This window comes from Siphateles boraxobius, unplaced genomic scaffold (genome assembly GCF_051911475.1).
Source record: "Siphateles boraxobius isolate OS27281-9 unplaced genomic scaffold, OSU_SipBor_1 6, whole genome shotgun sequence".
Lineage (NCBI taxonomy): Eukaryota > Metazoa > Chordata > Actinopteri > Cypriniformes > Leuciscidae > Siphateles > Siphateles boraxobius.
In genome coordinates, this window is record NW_027509186.1 from 22,123,606 (window position 1) to 22,136,346 (window position 12,741).

The window sequence follows — 12,741 nt, forward strand, 5'->3', positions numbered from 1 at the left end:
AAACACACAGACACACACAAACACACACAGATGATGGCCCATTTTAGCTGAAACCATGTGGCCCATTTTACCTTAGTGGGTTAAGGTAAATTGAGCCACCAAGAAAAACATCACTTTTTCAAAAAATATGTTCATATACCAAACTAACAACATTATTTCTGATTGATGCCATCAAGACAGATATTATGCATATTTTTTTATGTGCATGTTTGTTTTTTTATAGATTTATCATCCTTATAGTAGTTAAGTTAGATTTGGTATGCCAGGCTACTTACCATGCAGCTTTCTGGTGTAGTCTTGATTTGAATGATTCCCCCGCACACCATATCAACCATAAACTAATCAAATCACCTGTTACTTGTCAAGCACAGTTATGACAACAGTTTGAAATCATTTGCAGTCATTGGCTTTAAATTCCAGAGGAGCTGGGACCCCCAAACCTTAAATGGCCCATTTTACCTGATATCACCCTACTTAATCATCAAACACTACATCTCTGCTTTGACTTAACCTGTGCTGCAAAATTAGCTAAATTTGGCAAGCTAAGGTCATCACTACATATCACTTCTATAAAAATAAAAAAAAGTTTACCTGACTCCATCTTATCCCAATGCAATGTCTGTGTGAACAGGCTGCGCAGTAGTATGCAAACACATGTTGACTTACAGTGAACACATGCTTTCATTTCATTCGGACCAAACATTTTATCGTCCTACGCCTTCCACAGATGATAGCCTATATATTTATAAAAATACATCTGGACCGCTTAACATAGTTTTTTCTATCAGGATATGAGGAGACTTTCAACCAGCATAACAAAAAATGTTTCTGTGGAGAATCTCCTATTGCACCTTTAAAGACCCCCAAGTATCAAAACACACATCATCAGATGCGTTTTCTTAAGAGGGTAGACATTTCATTTGGTCATTTGGTCCACTAATGATGCAACGCTGGGCTGGTCTCAGAGTCTCGTCTATTATTCCTTGACATGTGGGAGGGGGGTGTGAACTAATCAGAGACAGCACATGGTTCAGCTCCCACAGGACTGACAATAATAATAGGTCATCTCACAGCATCACCCGGCTCACTTACGATAAGGAGGGATAATTCAATGTTAAACCTCTCATGCTAGCTAAATGAAGACTGTTTCCTTAGAGATGGGCGGCAGTGGTGTTTTACTCAGCTGATGTTTGAAGAGATCTTTATTCTTTGCAAACTAACATTAATATAAAATTCAAGTGTATGTTACAAGATACAACAGCAATGGGTTTAATTTCAGTTTTTGGTCTGGTTTGGTTTCTAATGGCATTTCAGATTTGTTAATCAAATGGAATTTAAAATCTAAAAGTCTTCATGCTACTAGTATTCAAAAATAAATCACTTTATTAAAACGTACAAATGTGACTCAGTCAGAATTAACTTTTCAAGCTGCATTTATATCGGTCAAATCAGGGGGCAACAATTAAGATACAGATTACAAGTTTAAACGAAGCAAGATTAACAACCAGTGACATAGATATATAGGTTATTATGATTGTACTGATTAGATCATCTGAAATACCTAAAGTGATTTACCTGATTAAAACATGTTCCTGGATCAACATTCTTTTGTTGGACTGGCAAAATTCCTATTAATGACTGAGTGTGTTGACTTTACATGCGTAAGAATATTTCAATGTTTATCAGGATTTTTATCACATTTTCTGACAATCTATAGTGTCATGTAAAATAATGAAAGTGAATGGCCAAACCAGAGTAAACTGTCACCACTCTTTTGGATATCCAAAACAAGCTCAAATTTGAGGAGATTCAAGAGCTTAATATGATGAGTAAACATGAATGTTGCTCCAGGAACAACAAATGAATGTTGAGGGGGAAACCAGATGCGATCGTGTCACCTGGCGTCAACAGAAACGACGTATCCGTGTGCCAAGCAAGAGGAATTCCAAACAATACAGTTCGTTTACAAAACAATCCGTTGATGTTGGTGCAACATAAAATGTCTTTTGGTGCGCCTTGTGCTAAACTTAAATGTAAACATCAATCTTAATAGCATTCAAAACAAAACACTCATTTTGTGGTAACATATTTGCAAAATTATGTAAATCTAAATTAACAGGACAAGGTTTATAGTTGCGTCCCAAATGACATACTATACACTGTACTTATGCACTATGTATATCCATCCAATGTACTATGTGTGATGTACTGATGTACACTCCTATGTACTGATTCTCTAGATCAGTGGTGTGAACACACTACTCGCACTATTTATACTAAAAAACGTCATAGAATAGTGCATAAGTATGCAAATTGGAAAGCGACTCATGTTTTATCTGATGATGATCCTAACGAAGTAATTTGGGTGTAATGGGTGGAGCTAGAAGGTCCAACCACACCATAACCACACCCATAACTGTATCCCTCCACCCATTAGACCCATTAGTTCCATTAGATTAGGTGAAACTGGAGGCTGCATCCGAAATCACATAGTCTCTTGAGAAGGTACTTATTTTGAGCAAGTAATTACCTCACAAAAGCTAAAATGTTCTATAGTATGAATGTGTAGTATGTTTGCAATCCGGGCATACTACATTCGCTATGCGGTCATTATCATGTGACCTGATAGTAAAGTGTACGCAACTTCAGAATCTCGCCAAAGTAGTAGGCCATCCGGGTTGTTTTTTGCCTACTCATTTATGAGGACTGTGATTTCACAGACAAACTTATTTATTCACATACTGTTTTTGGCCTACTAGTATGGAAGTATGTGAATCACATACTCTCCAATAGTTACTTATTTTGAAAAAGTAATTATTTCACGACCGCTAAAAAATAATGTTCTATATAGTATGAGTCTGTACTAGGCTACATGTACTAGGACGTGCTACATTTGTCATGTTGTCATTATCATGTGACCTAACAGTGTTAGTGGCTCCGCTTCACTGCCGTTCACAAAGTGTCTATCATGTGCTCACTTCAGAATCTCATCAGGAGTAGTAGGTCATACGTGTACATTTGCCGACTCTTTAATGAGTACTGTGAATTCAGACAAACTTATTTTGTCACATACAGTTTTTCGCCTATTATACAGAGGGGAAGTATGGCATTTCGGATGCAGCCTAGGTCAAGCTTAACCAATGACGTTCAGAGAGGGAAAGCTGGACGTCATCTGGCTCTGCAGTGAGCACCACTTGGATAAGTGCGAGAACGCCATACTGTTGCTATGGCTACAACGCGATTTCGGTTACATAGCTTGTAATCTAACTTTTGTGGGTGCTGAAATATTTGAAAGTCCAACATATAGCACTATGTGTTTAAAATGTATATAACTTGCGAGATCAACCAACTCAACTTTTTTTTTTTACTCCCCCACCTCGCCCTGTCAACATTCATTGGAACGTATACCGTCTGTGTCCTAACACCTGATTACCGTTTAATATTACATTAAATATTACATTAAACGAACAGCCTTGCATCAATTTAACACAATACATGTAGGGCTAAACAGTTTTTCCACCATTTAATGGTGGTCAGCGATTAAACAAATCGTTTAAAGTGCGGATGATAAAATGAAAATAAGAAAAACACGTTTATAGGGAGTTTCTTACCTTATCTCGACGCGTTTGCCCTGTAGTTTTTTAGCTAGTGAACTCTGGAGGAACGTTTCCTGTGTGCGTTCCTTCCTTCCGTCCTTCCTTCCTTCAACACCTAACGGGACAGGTAGCCAACAACTGACACAGCAACTCAATCGAAGGATATTAAAAGAATATGAGACTAACGTAAATTAAAAGTGCGAGTACAACGGAAGACACGAGAAGCAATTTGAAAAAAAATAAAAAGTGTCTGAACTAAAAGGGCATGTTGTTTGTTTGCTGGGCTCCGGGTGGTCTTTGTGTGTACCTGTGCTCGTGCTTCTGGCAGACAGCGAGACAGCACAGAGCAGTCCTGCCGCTAGCTTATGGGCGGGGCCTATACTGAGGGCGGGGCCAAATGCTGCTCTGTCTTATTGTGCTCCCTACTGTCCAGTTGAAGGAGTCCAATTTTCAATGCAATGGCATGAGCTAAAAATACAACATTTGTTATGTTTTATTTCGTGTATTTATCATTCATTTGAAAATTACTTTCTTAGTCGTAAACTGTCAAAGTAAAAAAACATAATTTGCATAGTATAAAAAAGAAGTTGACCAATATAGAGGAAGGAACTCAAGTGCAAGAATGAATTATTACAAAAAGTCCTTATTATCTTTTATTAAAACAAAGGCTTTTAATGTAATAATCCTATATATAGTTCCTATGTACACTTATTTCTAACTTATTTCATTATCTTTTTATATTCTTATTTAATTTTTACTTAAAAGGCATTTAACCCTCTGCTCTTTGCATGTCGGTCAAAAAAGACAGAAAAATGTATTTCAATGAAATTAATTAATTATATTTTAGTTTTATAATGGTTTTTATTTCATAATTTGTTATTTTAGGGGATTTTATGCTACTTAATTATATTTACACTGTATTTATAATCCATTTATTCACTTTTTGAGCATAGACCTGGTAATTAAATGTTGTAAATCTTGAATGCAGAGCACAGTCTTAAGTTTCATCTCTTTTCAAAGATGACACTTGTCAGATTGAAAAATGCACAAAAATACTATTTTAAATTTTTACATGAAACATATATTTTTAAAAAAAAGTTTTACTCTAAAACTGCAAGAAAATCCAAGCCATGATTCTAAACAAGTTGTGTTCCAAATTTGAACTTGATTTTTGGCGACTTTTTTTCAGAGCCATTTAACCTGTTCGAATCATGTCCATGATTTTTTGTGTGTGTGTGAGTGTGTGTGTGTGTGTGTGTGTGTGTGTGTGTGTGTGTGTGTGTGTGTGTGTGTGTGTGTGTGTGTGTGTGTGTGTGTGTGTGTGTGTGTGTGTGTGTATATGTGTGTGTGTGTGTGTGTGTGTGTGTGTGTGTGTGTGTGTGTGTGTGTGTGTGTGTGTGTGTGTGTATATGTGTGTGTGTGTGTGTGTGTGTGTGTGTGTGTGTGTGTGTGTGTGTGTGTGTGTGTGTGTGTGTGTGTGTGTGTGTGTGTGTGTGTGTGTGTGTGTGTGTGTGTGTGTGTGTGTGTGTGTGTTTTCACATAGGAAGTGCCAAAACCTAAACCTAAAAAAAACACACAAAAAAACAGAGTAAAATTGTTCAACAATTCTTCTACCTGTGGAAAAATGTAAAAACTGTTAAATTAAGTTAGTACTAGTAAATAATGCATTAAATAGTGGAAGTGAAGAACCAACACTAAAAAGTAGTCTGTTGTTTAGGTTGCATCAGGGTAATTGCTTGCCCTGACATTTTAGGACCTGTTCAAATAAACTGGACACCTATCCTCTAATCAGCTCATTCATCTCCAAACTCCTCTCTTTGTCTGTTGTACTTGTGGATCTTTATTTTCCATGAATTTGGAGTTAAAAAAGGTCTGATAAAAGGACAGTAGAAAAACAAAAGTTTTAAAATATCAAACCCCAAATACCAATTTCATTTTATTTAATGAGGGAAAAGGAAAGGAACAGCCTGTACCCATGAATTTGATAAAGCCAGCACTGTATTATTCAACCACTTTCTTTTATCGCCATCTAGTGATCAACATGGTGTAGGGTGAAAAAAAAGTTTTGAGTTATGCAACTTTTTGTTCCTATTTCAAAGGCAAGGTTATCTGAATAATTACCTCAAAACTTAAAACATACCAAGCCACATTTTGAGATTAACAATTTAAGAACTAATCATTGTGACTTCAATTTGTAAAAGTGACTAAGGTCACAGCCAATTACTCCTTATCCTTGATGACTAAAAGCCTGGTCATTAAAGGCCCAGGCCCTAGACAATGAAGGGAATTACTCCTCATCAGTCTGCGCAAAGAGTGTGTTCCATTTAGTCACGACAGAGCTAAAATCATACTTAATAATTCTCACCTAACCTAACGCACAAACTGTGTAGCCTACTTACTGAGGAGGTTTGCCTAAATTTTGCTTTTATTTTCCAATGACATAGTCCACATCTTACGTTACAGTGGTATAAAAACCGCACCCATGAAAGATATGAATAAGGGCCCGTTCATACAATAAACGATAACTAGCCTTTATAAAGATAACTTTAACGATAATAAACACAAGCGTGTGCACCAGCGGACGATTTATTCTAAGTGCGTGCTTTGCCTACGTTTGTCATCTGCCACATTAACTGCTCGAGCTCTTTAAAACAGGGTGGATTTTTGTCATGATATGAGGCAACACACGGGTCGTGGTCTATATCAAAGAGGGTTTTATTCAGCTAGTACAGAATAACATAAGCTATGCGTTCGACTCTCGTGGTTAGCATACCCCGAACTACGGTAGCTTAACATGGACAAAAGACAATCTCACAACATCTCCCCCTTTTGGAAGTTAGCAATAACAAGATCCCAAACATCAGTATTTTGCAATATTAATTAAATCTTAAATTTCCTTAAACAATATAACAAAATAAATGCAACAACTATGTTAACTGTTTAATCAAATAACATCTTCCTTTTGTTTCCATTCTGCAAATAATCTCAGAACGGAGCAGGACGTCACAGGGGTAGACTGCCCTCAGTCCTGGAAGGGGTTATTCTGCCCTTTTTAATATCATCAGTCTCACAGCCTAAGAGGCACTTTTATCTCACGGCCCCTTGAGGTTCTTTTTACAGGAGTAGATGGTGGAAGGGGAGGCCTTGAGGAAGGGCCTGCTGGTAGCTGGCTCACTGGTTATTCCGGCGGCGCCATCACATCTGTCGGTGGGGAACCGCTGTCCTGAGGAGAAGCTGTAGACTGAGCACATTGCTGTTCCCCAGGAGGTTGGGTCTCATGAACAGTCTGGAGGTGACGCCTGTTCCGACGGGTCACATTCCCATTGGCCATCTCCACGAGGTAGGATCTCGGCTCCTTGGACTTACTTATGACCCTGGCAGGTGTGGCCCATCCCTTCTCCCCATCGAGCTTCACTCTAACAGTTTGACCAGGGTGAGGTTCAGGGAGCGCACGTGCCGAATGACTGCGGTTGTAGTAGAATCTGTATGAACTTTTCGCTGTAGCGTCCTTCATGTAGACTTGATCCGGGTTGAATGGACGTGGCAGCAATGACTTTTCTAGTACCCGAACCGTAGTACGGATTTGTCTACCAGTCATGAGCTGTGCTGGACTTTCACCTGTTGCTGCGATTGGTGTAGAGCGATATCCCCTAAAGGGCCAAGCAGGGATCCGGCCGTTTTAGGATGTACTTGGCAGTCTGAACAGCCCTTTCTGCAGCTCCGTTCGACTGTGGATAATGTGGGCTGGAGGTAATGTGAGTGAAACCATACCTCTGTTTGAAATCCCGGAACTCTGCTGACGTGAACTGTGTCCCGTTCTCACTGACCAGTTCTAGCGGGATGCCCCATCTCACAAAAATGTGCTTAAGCTTGTTAATAACCTGCTTGCTGGTAATGGTGGTGAGGGAAGCAATCTCAATGTCTCTAGAGAAGTAATCGACAGCGACAAGAAAAGTCTTACCCTCCAACTCGAACAGGTCAACAGCAATCCTTTGCCATGGGCCACTGGGCCACTGGGCAGGGGAGTGGTTACCAGTGGTTCACGTCTTTGTGTAGGTTTGTGTTCTCTGCAAAAGTCACATAATTTCACTTTGTTTGTGAACTGTGCTCCGATGTTTGACCACCAAACTGTCAACTTGGCTCGCTCCCGACACTTGGTGAGGCCCTGGTGACCTCCGTGCAATTGGTCCAGGACCTCAGCTCTGAGTACTGCTGGAACTACTATGCGGTCGTGGTATAGGACCAGACTGTCCGACTCTGATAAGTGATTCCTGGCTGCATAGTATCCACGCAGTGGTGAGCCCTCCGCCATTTTGCGAGGCCACCCTTTTCTGATGAATGTGATTACTTTTTGAAGTTCAGCATCTCTTTGCGTGACTCTGCGAATTTCCTCGAGCTTGGGTGACTTGATTGGTTTGCTAGCCACCATAGTGTTCACATATGCCTTTACTTGGGTTTCCGTTTCGGGCATGTAACTGTCTTTCAGTGGATGTCTGGAGAGTGTATCTGCGACTACTAGCTGCTTACCGGGAACATGTTCAGCAGTGACGTTGAATCGCATGAGGCGCATAAGCAGTCTCTGACATCGTAGTGGCGTTTTGTCCAGATCGTATGAGTTGATCAATGGCACCAGTGGCTTGTGGTCAGTTTGTAAACGGACTCGGCCCATACCTTGGATGTAGCGGGCGAAACGTTCACAAGCCCAAACAAATGCCAGACACTCCTTTTCGATCTGCGAATACCTCTTCTCCGCATCAGTGAGTGTGCGCGAGCAAAAGGCAACGGGCCGCAACTCTCCATCATGGTCTTGCAACAGGGGAGCACCAAGGCCATAACTGCTGGCGTCGGCACTGACCACTGTTGGTTTGTTGGCGTCGTAATAACAAAGGGCTGGTGCAGCCATGAGCATTGCACCAGCGACACGGTTTTGCACACGGGTCATGGTCTATTAAAGAGGGTTTTATTCAGCTAGTACAGAATAACATAAGCTATGCGTTCGACTCTCGTGGTTAGCATACCCCGAACTACGGTAGCTTAACATGGACAAAAGACAATCTCACAACAATTTTGATTGGCTGTCAATGTTTTTACCGTTCATCAGCTGAAAAAAAATCGTTTTGAAAGTGATTTCAGCGATATCCTTTCTCTGTGAAGTTTGCAATAAAGTTGTGGTGTGGACTCTGCTATTCTTTTATATATCTTTTTATATTAGATCTTTATTATAAGTTATAGTTATAGTTATCGTGCTTGGTGTGAAGAGCCTTAAGAAATAATTTTGTCTTGCAAAAAAATTGTGATCTTTAAAAAAGACACAAAACAAAAAACAAATAGGGGTTCCAGATCAGTCTAATGATGAAAACGTCTCAGTTACTGACATAACCTCAGTTCCCTGAGATAAGGGAACGAGTATTGCGTAGCTATACGCTGTGGGGAAAACTCCTTTTCTCTGAAATACTGAAGCCTTTTATAAAATAACGCAGTGCTACTGCACGGCCATAACAGTCCTGAGGATTACTCACACGCTATTGGCTGGTAAGTGAGAATTGCACGAATCAATTGCAGAGCGGCGTAACTGCGAGGACCAATCAGTGCGAAGCCCGCCGAGCTAAGAGCAGAGCCCGGCAGAAGGGGCAGGGCATCTGCCTATAAATAATCGACGAATCACCAAGTCGTGTGCGCCATAACACGGCCGTATATACGCAATACTTGTTCCCTTATCTTGGGGAACTGAGGATAGGTGAGAAACCGAGACGTTCCCTTTCGAACAGTCAGTCGTATTGCTTAGCTATACGCTATGGGTAACCAATCCAATCAAGCCATGCTATGATACGCGAAACGACACGTACTGGACTCAAGTTGGACGCTCAATGTCCTCCCTCCCTGATCCTTTTTATGACCTGAGGGAGGAGCGAGACCGAAGGAAAAGCGTACAGGGGAAGGCTGGGCCAGTCGTGGACCAGCCCGTCCCTGCTCTATGAGAAATATGTTGGGCAATGACAGTTGTATTCAGAGGCGAGGAGGTCTACCTCTGCCGTCCCGAAAACACTCCAGATCATTTGAACCGTTTGGGGATGGAGGGTCCATTTCCCTGGGGACACTTTGCCTCAGGACAGCATATCTGCTCCCTGGTTCAGTCTGCCCGGCATGTGCAAGTGCAGGTTGTCTTGTGCCCATAAGAGGAGACTCTTAAGAGGTCTCTTGGTCCCCACTCTCAACGAGCCCGCGAGATACTGGATAGCCAGCGAGCGCTCGTCTGACAGCCACACCCTCATTTGGGCCGAGTCTAAAACCGGACCCGCATATTTATTAGGAGTTCTAGGCATTCTAAATGCCTGAGGAGCACAGATTTGTGATGGTTCAGTTCCTCCTCCGACCGGGCCAAAACGAGCCAGTCGTCGAGGTAGTTCAAGATGCGTATTCCCATTTGTTTCAAAGGGGAAAGTGCTGCATTCATACACTTCGGAAAAGTGCGGGGGACAGTCCAAATGGTAGGACTGTATACTGATAGGCCATCCCGTGGAACGTGAACCTCAAGAATGGTCTGTGACGGGGAATTATTGGGATATGAAAGTAAGCATCTTTCAGATCCACTGAGAAAAAACAATCCATTGGGCGAACCTGCATGAGGATCTGTTTCAGAGATAACATCCTGAAAGGCCGTTTGATAACGGCTTTGTTCAGGTGTCTGAGATGGGCCTGAGGCGTCCTTTTTGGGAACAAGGAAATAGGGGCTGTAGAAGCCTGACTCGCTGGGCTCGTTGAGAGTGGGGACCAAGAGACCTCTTAAGAGTCTCCTTTTATGGGCACAAGACAACCTGCACTTGCACATGCCGGTGGCACAGCTTATAGCCCCTTTTTTCTAATAAGCTCATCACTTTGGCGCGGAGGACGTGAGACTGGTTGCTCTTCACCGAAGTGTGGGTTATGCCCACAAAGCGGGGTGGATTGCAAGCAAATTGGAGGGAGTAGCCCTGTTCTATTGTGTTTATAACCCAACGTGACACCAGGTATGGCTTTCCAAGCCTCGGCCCGGTTGGCTAGGGGTTTTATAGAGTCGAATGGCGGCGCGCTGCATTCGAGTAGGGAGCCGACTCTAGTGTGGTGTGGAAGAGGAAAAGTGCTCTTTAACCGAGTATTTTTGTTTTTTATTATGTTCGCTATAACAGCGGTCGAGTGCAAGGGGACGCGAACCTGAATGGGGCCACCGCTTACACCCGCAACATTGGCTTGAGCTAAACAGAACACTCGGGGCTTTTTGAAGGGCGGTCCGGCCTCGGCGGGACTTAACCCTCCCCTCTTCCTGGTCTGCAGATCAGGACTGCTTCTTCGGCTCAGGGTCCAGCGTGATTCTAGGCCGGGGTCCCTGACGCATAGGTGGGAAGCATTTCGTCTTACCGAAGCGCAGCCACTGCTCAGGCGCTGTGTGGGGCTGAGTAGCTGCAGGCGCTGGTTTTGTCTGCTGCTGAGCCGGCGTGGATTTACGGTGGCTCGAGGCTGCAGAGCTGGATCATTTGGGCAGGAAGTGTCACATAGCTTGTGATGCCTTATATGCCGTCGTGAAGTGCTCAGTGAATCCATCCACTTCGGGGTCGAAGAGACCGGAAAATGCACTCCGGCACTACTAGGCTGCCCATGGCTCTGCCAATGGCCTAGGCGGTGGCTTTTGTGGCATGCAGGGCCAGGTCTTTGGCGCTGCAGAGGTCACGGAACGCATCTGGGTCGGGTCCAGTCTCGTCCATAGAGCGGTCGGAGGCGGGCAGAGAAGGGGACGCACCTGGATTTGGTTAGTTCTTCGTGGACTTCCAGGAAGAACGGGGTGGCTCTCTGGCGAGGGGCCTGCTAGTGCTCCGGCAGAAATCACTCATCCAAGCGGCTGCGAGTAGGCTCCTGGTAAGGACGCGGTAATGACGCGGATGAGTTCAGCATCGATACCGGCTCTGGAGTGGCTGCGCTGATGAGACGGTAAGGGGGCGGGGTCATCTACGGAGCCTGACCATTCCTCCGCGTCTGAGGCCACCAATGACACTGAGTCATCGTGCGTAACCTCATGGGGATCTTCCTCCGATCCGCCAAACGAGACGAGACCACTGGCGTCGAGTAGGGGGTGCTGGTCTGAGTGCAAGAACATCAGAGGCGAGACATCTCTTTGTGGAGACTGTGAGGCACACGGGGTCTGAGCTGGCTTGAGCTCACAAGTCTCTGTATACTCAGCCTTCTGAACTATTTATACATAGCCTATTTGTGTGATTTGCATGAATTCTGGTAGAAAATGAAGGAATCTGTTTTGCACATAAACCAAACAAAAGGGGTCTGTTTCTCTTACTGAAATCTCTTTTCTACTTATTTATTAAGAATTTAAAAACATGTGCAACACTGAAATAAGTTACATCAGCTTTTGAGAAGTAACCTAGCTCACATCTTACATCATACATGTTTGGCACAGCCCCTCAGTTCAGCCCATAACTCAATGACTGCTTTGTGCAGATTTTCTGAGGTTCCATGAGCATTTTGATCATTTCTTTAAACCGATAACTAACATGCAAGTGTTGTGCTACTGTAACAAGCAAGACATCTGATTCATGCAATACTGAAGTGCTGGTGGATCTGAGATGTTTAAAGAGACTCCAGTAAACAACATATTGTCATTAGCAGCAGCACCACATGTTTGTACAACACATACCACACACAGGTGGTCAGTGCACAAAACACATGCTTTTGTTCTGATCGGGCATTTAGAAATTTACCTAATAAAAATCTGACAATTTTAGAGCAATTTGAGAGCTTTTTTAATCTTTAATGTATTTCTGATGCACATTCAATGCATGGATTGCTCATTTTCACAAAGAAAGAAAGAAAGAAAGAAAGAAAGAAAGAAAGAAAGAAAGAAAGAGAGAAAGAAAGAAAGAAAGAAAGAAAGAAAGAAAGAAAGAAGGAAAGAAAGAAAGAAAGAAAGAAAATTGCTTTTTTAAGTGGACTGTATGCCTTTTCAGGAATGTATGGTACGCAGCATGGGTGTGTGTATAATTAGGGGTAGAAAAAAGGTAATAAAGTGGGTAAATTAGGTAAATGTGTTGTAAATTCTTTTTGATGAAAAATGTAAAAGTTGCATAAAGAAAAAGTGATTAGGATAGCAAAAGAGCTCAGA

At 42.4% G+C, this 12,741-nt stretch overlaps 1 protein-coding gene across 5 annotated transcripts in view; it reads right to left on the reverse strand.

The window, feature by feature from the left end:
* gdpd5b (glycerophosphodiester phosphodiesterase domain containing 5b) overlaps positions 1-3,950 on the reverse strand; it is a 56,286-nt gene extending 52,336 nt beyond the window's left edge. For 2 of the 5 annotated variants that reach the window (XM_077208203.1, XM_077208202.1), the window contains exons 1-2: positions 3,904-3,934; positions 3,612-3,711 (exon numbers count right to left, since the gene is read on the reverse strand). The gene's annotated coding sequence lies outside the window, so the exon portion shown is untranslated. Of the gene's footprint in view, positions 1-3,611 lie in introns of all 5 variants that reach the window. The other 3 variants (XR_013195942.1, XR_013195941.1, XM_077208204.1) reach the window with 3 other exon arrangements.
* Positions 3,951-12,741: the final 8,791 nt, after the last annotated feature.